General features: G+C 43.9%; 1 pseudogene; it reads right to left on the reverse strand.

Annotated features, from left to right (window-relative positions):
* Positions 1-9,181, reverse strand: part of LOC121835236 — a 37,711-nt pseudogene that overhangs the window by 27,997 nt on the left and 533 nt on the right.

Consider the following 9,181-nt stretch of genomic DNA (forward strand, 5'->3'; position numbering starts at 1 on the left):
GATGTCGGTCACCCCACTGAATTCGTCGGGGAAATATACGGGAGGACGGACGGACGAACACCTTTGGGATGGGGGGTTCCATTAAACGGCATTCCATGAGTTTTGAAAGAGAGTTTCAGGGAACCATTTTTGCACATCTGATACGGTACGATAGGCTGTCCGGTACGAACTAGGCGTACGTCACCCCAGAAAACTCGGATATGCGCACTTTGTACCGGAAGACCCATCGTACCCAATCGAATCCGCAAAAACGGTTCACTAAAACTTTCTTATGGCACAAAATACTATAGACGAGTACCGCATGACCGTATTCTGGACACATCGTCCATGAAAAACGCTTCCCGTCCAGTGTCCCGTGGAGCAGGCGGATTGGGGAGGAGATCGAACAGTCACGCCTCTAGCGGCACGCTTCAGCTGTGGGGGCAACAAACCGAATTTTCTTGTTTGTTTTTCATCAGTGAAATCGAAGATGACGATTCGAAGGCCAGCATTGGTCAGAGCGAAGCGCTCGGGTCCCGGCCGTGCATGACGAGGTTCAATTTCTTTGTTATGCTGTGTTAGTAAACACCGGGCTGTGGGGACAACAACCTTAATAAAGCGCCACCTATAGTTCGATCTCCTGCCCAATAGCCAATCGTCGCGACGTGGAGAAGGGATTAAGCGACTAAAAGAAAACAGATGACGCTCTTACGCGAAAACGCCATCCGCACAGATCATATTTTTGTGTAAAATCGTTTTCTCTGTCTCGCTTCTCTCTACGTTTCTATCTTCAATACCGTAGAGTTAGTACAATAAACGCTAGAGGCTCAGCTGGCGCTAGTGTCTACGGGATTTCCGGTTGAAAATTGAAGCAGACAGCATGCAGTTTACTTTTCCAGTCTTCCTGTGTATTCCTATGGGAAAACGCGCGTGAATTTTGTCTCCTCGTCGGAAAATAACATGAATAATTTTTGTTATTTTGGTTGTACCCGATAGTATGTACCTTCATTAATATTCTGAAAGTGTAATTGCTTTAGTTACAGCATTTTTCCTTTACCACTAAACGATGCTAAACTTCGCTATATTTCAGGCCCACACCACTGTCCCATACCAGGTATGTAGAAACGAGCGACGATCCTAAGCAAAAAAACGATCGAAAGGAATGTAGAGTGTGTTCAAAGTTCGCCAGCATTCCGTTGGTGCTTATATATTGTTAATATGCCTGTCCTCTCACTGTATGAAAATAACTCCGTCGTGCATATTTACAAGTGGTTAAAAAACGTTCGAAACGTAAAGAATAAAGTACGTGGGCTGCGAAAGGTGTGTTCTCTTATTATTTCCTATGTTATGAAGTTTTTATCGCGCACCTGTTCTCTGGATTTCAACACCGAACAAGCATCTTCGCACATATTCATGAGCAGAAAGAATAAAGCAGTACTTTTTTTATCGGAAATCGGACTATATTACGTGTCATTATATTTATTTTGATCGTCTGCAAGCACAAGGAGTAACTTATCCAGTGTTACTGCGTAGTGCTTTCCGTCTCTCTTGGTTTTCCACATGTCCTTCGTTCGTTTGGCACGTATATCCCCAATGCCGGAAAGCGTCGACGCCGTGTTCGCGCTAACAGTGTCCGACAGTGCACACAAATACACGTACGAAGCGGTCTTAACACCGTTTTTCATGCCGCGAATTTCAAATAAAAATGCTGTAACTGATCAATTATTTCGTCTGCGTGACTGAGAAATGTTCCAATGTGCTTAGTACGTACAAATTATTCGTGATGTTTTCTCTTATAATCGAGCGTAGAGAGAAAATGCACTCGCTTTTTCCCTTAGAAACGCATTATCGGAAGTCAATTTCTGACTGCTTGCTGTCTGTATCAAAATGAAACAGCACAATAGCGCCAGCTGAGCCTCTAGCGTTCATTGTACTAGCTCTATGTTCAATACACGCTCACGCGCTGTGTGCGTACTCTGCTAGATATTAGTAGACGCACGAAATTTGAGCGCGAGACGCGTGTGTATACGTGATTAGATACGCCATATAAATTTAGACGCCTTTTCCTCAAGGGCGCAGCCATATTGAATGTCGCCTGTCTGGAAATGAGCGCCAAAGGAACAGGGACAGGTGAAGAAGTGGACGACAACACGTGTTGTCGTCCACTTCTTCACCTGCCCATGTTCCTTTGGCACTCATTTCGAGTCATGAGGCAACAAGCCCAGCTAAGCATTATGTTGAATTTCGTCACTTCTGGTATGTGGTAAAACATTGTTTTGATCTCTCCACGCAAGGGGTATATGTTCACAAAAAATCCGTGATTGTCACACATTCTCGTTTTACCTCACTTTTGTTTTCTCGCATATTCCAGGTTGAAAGTTTTATTATTTTTTCGTCTCGCATGCCAGATACGCATCCCACGTGATTGAGAACGACAGGAAGCAGAAAATATATCTAACCCCACTCGGGATCTGGCCCGCGGGCCGGCCTTTGGAGATTCCTGTTTTACGAGCTTAAATTTTATTGAGTAAGACAAGTAATTAGTATTGCGCTATTTGAAAACGATGATTTAGGGGGACAGCCTTATGCAAGCATTCGCTCGTGCGAATATTGTGAACGTGCCCCTCCAACGTACACTCAACAGTTCTACGAGAAATGCCTCATTATACGTGGCTGTTATATCAGGTAAGTTTGAAGGGGGGGGGGGGGGGGGGGGCAGGAGGTACAAGCACCTTTTGATCTTTTTAGAGGGTTCATCCCGAAAATGAGCTATTCCAAAGTGAGCTATTCTAAACTTTCAGTGATGGCGGTACAGGGGTGTGAGAATCGCCCCCCTAGCTCCTGAATGATTGGCTTCGTAATGAAAGTGCTGGCTTAAACCTCCCTGACTTCTATGCAGGAGGTATCACTCGTATATTACAAGACTAAAATTACGCGTCGGAGACCCATTTCGTACTGCTCTTCTACAAAGATCATCGAGATGACAGCCATTTTGATAGAAACTAGCGCGAACCTATATAGGCCGTGAAAGTTGCGAACAGTCTGTAAAAGATTAAGGGTATTAACAGGACGGATGCTTTTCGCGGAGGGATATACGTGACGTCATTGGTCGGCCGAACCAGCAAAACTCCCTGCACGACTCAAGCACTCACACGAACGGCAAGAATCCGAGAGAGACATCAGTTTTATCAGACGCATTTAGCGGTCGCCCTCATGACAACAGGGCTCGGTGCGCGCTGACGAGTGTAGAAATATGGAGACGTACAAGACACGACGATGCGCGATTATGGCAGTAGCGCTGTTTGATGCAGAAGACGACGAACTTTTTTCTGCTAAAAGGAAGATGCTTCTTGAATGGGTGGATGCAACGGGAAGGACGTGGAATCAAAAAACGAGTTGCACGAGGAGCGGCATAAGGACGGCATTGTCGAATGTCGAAGACCACTGCGGGAGCCTCGGACGTCACCCGCAACAGCGCAAGCCACAACGAGTGAGGTTATCTCGATGCTACCGCCGACATCTCGCTGAGCAAGGTCTGTAAAGTTGCCAGACGCGCGAATAACGTGGCGCCAATGAAAAAGAGGTCTTACGCGGAGGAGGAAAAGCGTTTGTGCAGCCCGAGCCAAAGCTTCCCCATCCCCCCCTGGGATGTCTAAGTCAGCCCAGCTCCGCGCAAAAAGCGTAACTTTGTTTCCACGTGATGCGAATCCCGGAGAGCAAAAAGAGGGATTTTTGCCCCGCATAAATATTTCTTTAAAATATAGCAGGGCCGGTCGAGTCGAGAGCATCTTATTATCGCTTCGCGGCCAATGACGTTGCAGTGTTTTTTTGTTTTTTTTTTTGCCCATAATGCATTTTAAAAGCGAATTACAAAGGAAGAAGCCCGAACATATTTAGCCACACTCGTCGTATTTCTTTGATCAGTGACGGGATGGATGGATGGATGGATGAATGCTTATTGATGTACCTTTTATGACGGGCGGTAGCTTGGGGCAGCTAGACCATACCAGAAAATATTATTATAGGGGTGCGATCTTGTAGGGTTATGTTTTAAGTTTAAGACAGGAGCAAGATATGTCTGACTCCTGGATTGTTCGAAACGCTTCTATTGTTTTTCCTTTCTAGCGGCCGGGCTAATCGCGTGCCGTGGCGACGACCATCCCAATCGTTTTCTTTTTCTTTATTTAACCGCAGAAACGATTGGGACAAGCGGCGCACGAAACATCTACAGTCTCTAAGCAAATCGGTTCTTAGTCAGACACGGCTTAAAGAAAACGCAAGGCATGGCTCAGACATTAAGGTTTCTTGTTTGGTGATTTCCTTTATTTCAGCTCTCTTATTGGTGGGATTTAGTGTTTTCGGATTTATCTCATAAACACCGCATTTCGGAACCACAATGTAAAAAAAACGTAATTCTGCAAGTAAGTTTGTTCACAGAACAGGGTCTTTGGTTATGAGGATAGACCACTCTAGTTTTATTTCAAAACTCAGATCCTTCGCAAAAAAAAAAAAGTGTACCGCTTACCTTGCGCTAAGGTTCGGTCGGGACAGCGTGACGTTCTACTTCTAGGTCACGAGAGAAGTCAGTGTTTGGATTTCCAATTGGGAACATACTATTTTTGCTTTTTTCTATGGGAAAGAGGGGTGGTGTTTGTATAACAGTGAAAACTACGAACTCGTATTGTATATTACTCCCTTCGCCCCTTTTCCGGGTTCGTGCAACCGCGGTGTGGGGTATCAAGTATCAAAGCATCGAAAATTCTCGAAGCACCACAAATTTGCAAGTTTCGTAGCCGGCCATTTAACATTCCAAACGTCAAGGTCGCCAACGCCAAATTCAGCTAAAAAGATGTCGCTTGATCGTGCAAAAATCATACAAATTCAATGCGGAATTTACAAAATATGCTGAATCCCCAAATTGAATTTTGAATTCTGAAGACCTAAAAATCCAACAAAAAAGTGTGATAAACTCTGAATTTCTGGCAAAAAGCAACGACAACAACAAAAATCTTCGGAAACGCGAAGTTTTACTTATTGGTTTAAAGAGACAATCTCATTTGCTGCGGAGCGATAATAGGCTTTGAACTCGCCACGGCCTGCGTTTCTTAAATTCTCAGTAATAACAGAATTTGTTTTAGTCAGGTGTAAAAAGAGTTTGTATGCGTGGTTTGCGCCAAAAACTCCCATACCCTCTAACGCCTCACCTCTTACGTTTATTTTCTAGCCGTTAACTCGGCAAACAGGCGATGCTTGAATCTGTCTCTCGTCCACAAACCAAAACTTCACAATTCGCGCGCTCAACCATGTGGATTTTGTCCCACCCCACCCTCAGGGATGCGCTAAAAATAAGCTGCACTTTCTCATTCCGTTCGGCCCTGAGCTTACACTGCAGTGGAAGCTACGAGCTCGTTGGACCAATCACGCTTCGATCGTTCGACACGTGATCCTGCTCCCTCCAATGCCTAACACTACGCGCAGAGTGCGGAGTCAAACGATGAAAGGGAAGAGGTTCACTGGAGAGGCGAGCGCGAAGCTCCCTCCGCGCTGTCGGCTTAGGGGTGGACGTGGTTTAATAAACAGCGGCCGCTTTTGAGCGCACGTACTCGTCGTCAGGCAGGAGGCCGAAACTAAGCTTTTGTCTTTGTTTGTCCGGGGCACATTGCCCGACTGACACTGTGCGAATGGCATACGCGAGATCGTGCCGGGCGTGACAAACCAGACGAGTGGTGCTCGGCCCACCGTAAACCCCAAAGTCTGGGAAACAAAAAGAGAGAAAATAACGAGAGTTGATAAACAACGTACAAGCACCGAGCAGCAGCCGATCCTCTTGAATGTTCGTGCTAGTATGTTGTATGCCTTAAATGTCAAGGCTAATGAGTCGTGGGAGAAGAACATTATCGTTGTTGCTGAGACATTTTAAATACTGATGCTCTGTTTAAAATGGTGCGCAATGATAAAGTTCCGATTTATGTTACTCAAGAAACTGTGAAGCTTTTGTTTTCTGGCTTTCCTTAAAGAGCGAAGAGGTTTTAGGGATGCTTGATTAAACGTATCTGAAGTTACTCAAATTTGCTTTTTGAGCGTGTTCTTTTGGCGAAGGTAATGCAAAGAAATGGTAAATATAATTCAAACTCACTGGTGCCTAGGTATATCGGTGTTAAGATATATAATAAAATTCCTTCATATTTTTAATCCTGCTAGGAGATTTAATGAACTTAAGAGATTTACGAGCAACAACTGTCCTCACCTTAAAAGCAAACAATGTGTAGGTAAAATATGTTTGAGTAAATTTTCTGTAATCTCTAAAGTTTATTATAATAGATCGTACCTAAGCGATTGTAACAACTTACAGGGTGATATATGATGTTTATAAAAAAAGATATTTATTTATTCTACTAATGCGTAATCATCTAAAACAAAGTGCGGGTTTATAGACGATATTATAAATCTTTTAACTTCGAGTCAGTCCATTGATTGTGGAACTAGATGTGTCTACCCCTGGGTCAGTCAGGTTAATTATCCATAATATATAAAACAAAAAGAGCAGTACGCTGTAGGAACGATTTTTTTGTTTATTTTAAAGCACACGCAAACAAGCGCCGTAAAAAGGAGGCACATCCGAGGACGAACCATTCACGGTTGTATATTTGTCCGGGGTCAAAAAGACTCTCCGGATAAGAACTCTTTATCATCATGCAACAGCTACTCCGATTCATGGAACCCACTCCCGAAGGACACAAGGCAAGCGAAATGATATATCTATAAGAAGTACTATCAGACATTCGTCAAAGAGCATTCTCGGTATGATACATGTGCTATGTCGTAAGTGCGTCCTGTTGCGTTGCGTTGTCTCTAGAACAAAAGACTGTTTCGCCATAACGCAAATTGAGTTTAAATTAAGTAGCTCTTTATTTTTAGATTAAGGTGTTATCTGTTTGATTGTGAAGAAAAAAAAAAGATACTCGTCAAAGTCACAGTCACAAGGAAAGCAAACTCGTGGGGAAAGATAACATAGAGAGCGAACATTTCAATCCAAATGATGTAATTGAAAGCGTAAAATTGTCACGGGCATCTCATTTCTTTTTGAAAGAACCCCCCCCCCCCCCCGTCTTTTTCTTTTTAAATAATTATTTGAGTTGGAACAGACATCTTCGCTTACGGTGTCGTTGAACGTATGTGACAGCTAAATAAACAAAAGCCGGGCGTCTTTCCGGAAACGACGCCATTTCCGACTTATCGGGTACTTCCATTTATGCGTTCCCCTAGAGACGCTTGAATGCCCCCGCCGTTTGGAATGTCACTGACTTTGGGATACTTAACGGCGCCATTCTTTTCTTAGCCTCATTGAACTAGCTTACCCGATGGCTTTTTCTTCGTTAAAGGCCAAAGTATACTCCAGTCCCCTATGCGAAATGCTGCTTTCGTTTGCGCCGGAGAAAGTTTACGCAGTCATGCATCATTACTGGACACCTCCTTCCCCTAAAAAACTGTTCATAATGTGAGTCATACGTAACACCGAGACAAAGATACACGCATTTATGTTTGTCCGCGAATTTGTTTTATACGGTGTGGTATCCATACTAACGGGGTCCATATTACCGAGACATCACCGCATTGGTTGGTCGCGTTTTGAAGGACCCCTGCAAAACACGAGTATTTCTCACATATATTAAACGTGCATATCAACATTAACATTTTGGATTGGTCTAAAAATTCACGGTGAATGTTTGTCAGGATTACACACATTTATTTTTACGGGGCAGATTAAAAGAGCAATGGGAATTATTCTTTGAAGTGCCATTCGTTTCATCTCTATATAAATTTGCAGAACCGCATAAACATTGCGCTCTAGAGCCTAAGAACAATTCCCAAGATCATTAAAAACTAGTGCTGCCCGCAGATACAAATACCAATACTGTTCCCCACTTCTTAACCTTGTAGATTTTCGTCTCAATTATACAAGGGCAGCAAAGAGGGTATCACTACTGTCAGATTCCGTACAGCGAATCAATCAATCAATCAATCATTTTATTTTTTCAAGTCAAATACAAATCCGACTTGAACGGTCCGCTGGCACAAAAGGCAAACAGGTTGCCTGACGAGGTGCCAGCGGCCGGTAAGGACGGCAAATCACTTGGCAATGGTGTGGGATACGTGAAACATTCTTGCATCAGAAACCCTAGTAACCTCTAGAAATTTTCTTATCGAGCTGTGCCTCCAGGCCTGTCCACTGCTCTACGCCTCGTTGACTCCACCCACTACTCTCCAACTGATTGACTCATCAGAAAGTGTTAGTAGATTGTTCCGATAAATTCGATAATTATACCCGATACTCCTCCACCGCCTTTGCGTCTTATCGTTATCGGGTATCAGAACGACCTACTAAAACTTTCTATTGACTCAGTCACCCATTGACTTTCCCCGTCGGGTCGGCCTGTGTCCCCAGAGTATGGGGAGTTAAGGGTAGCGGGTAAACTGAATTTATCTGTAAGTCACATGACGTCAATTTTCCCGCTAAATCTAGCAGGTAAACTTAATTAGCGTATATGTCACGGGACAACATGTTTTCTTTTATATTTTAGCGGAGAAACTGAATTTGCGTATAGGACGCGTTTCGTGAATCGTGGGACATCATTTTCCTCACAAAATTTAGGGAGAAAACTAAATAGTGTTGATGGCACGTATCGTCAATTTTCCCGCTAAATCTAGCGGAGAACTGAATTCGCGTATTGGTCATGCGACCGTTACACGTGCCGTCAACTTTTTCGCTTTATTTAGAAGGGAAACTCAGTTAGTGTACAGGTCACGTGACGTGAAGCCATGTGACGTAATTTCAACGTCACCTTACGGGCCACGGCTTTACGAATTCCGGCTACAGGACTTCCGGACAATAGCCAAAGAGCCTTTCACGTGCAAAGAAAAGTCGGTGTTTGCGCAGCAAGTTCGTAACCTCTGCCAGAACGATTGTTGCTTTCTCCTGAATTTGTCTTCGAAAAATGAGAGGGGGTCATACGGAGGTCGTCGTTTCGGGGTGATGGTGATTAGTTGGTAGCTTGTGGTAAAAATTGCTCCGTGCCTAGTTGGACAGGTGAATTTCTATCGTCTGTGGTGTATTGTCGTACGTTTAATTGGCGAGGGAGTCCGCTTTTTTGTTCTTTTGTAGCATTATATGTGATCGAGTTCAATAAGAGTAGGTGGTGCT

Source organism: Ixodes scapularis, unplaced genomic scaffold (assembly GCF_016920785.2).
Source record: "Ixodes scapularis isolate PalLabHiFi unplaced genomic scaffold, ASM1692078v2 PGA_scaffold12__126_contigs__length_90152505, whole genome shotgun sequence".
NCBI lineage: Eukaryota > Metazoa > Arthropoda > Arachnida > Ixodida > Ixodidae > Ixodes > Ixodes scapularis.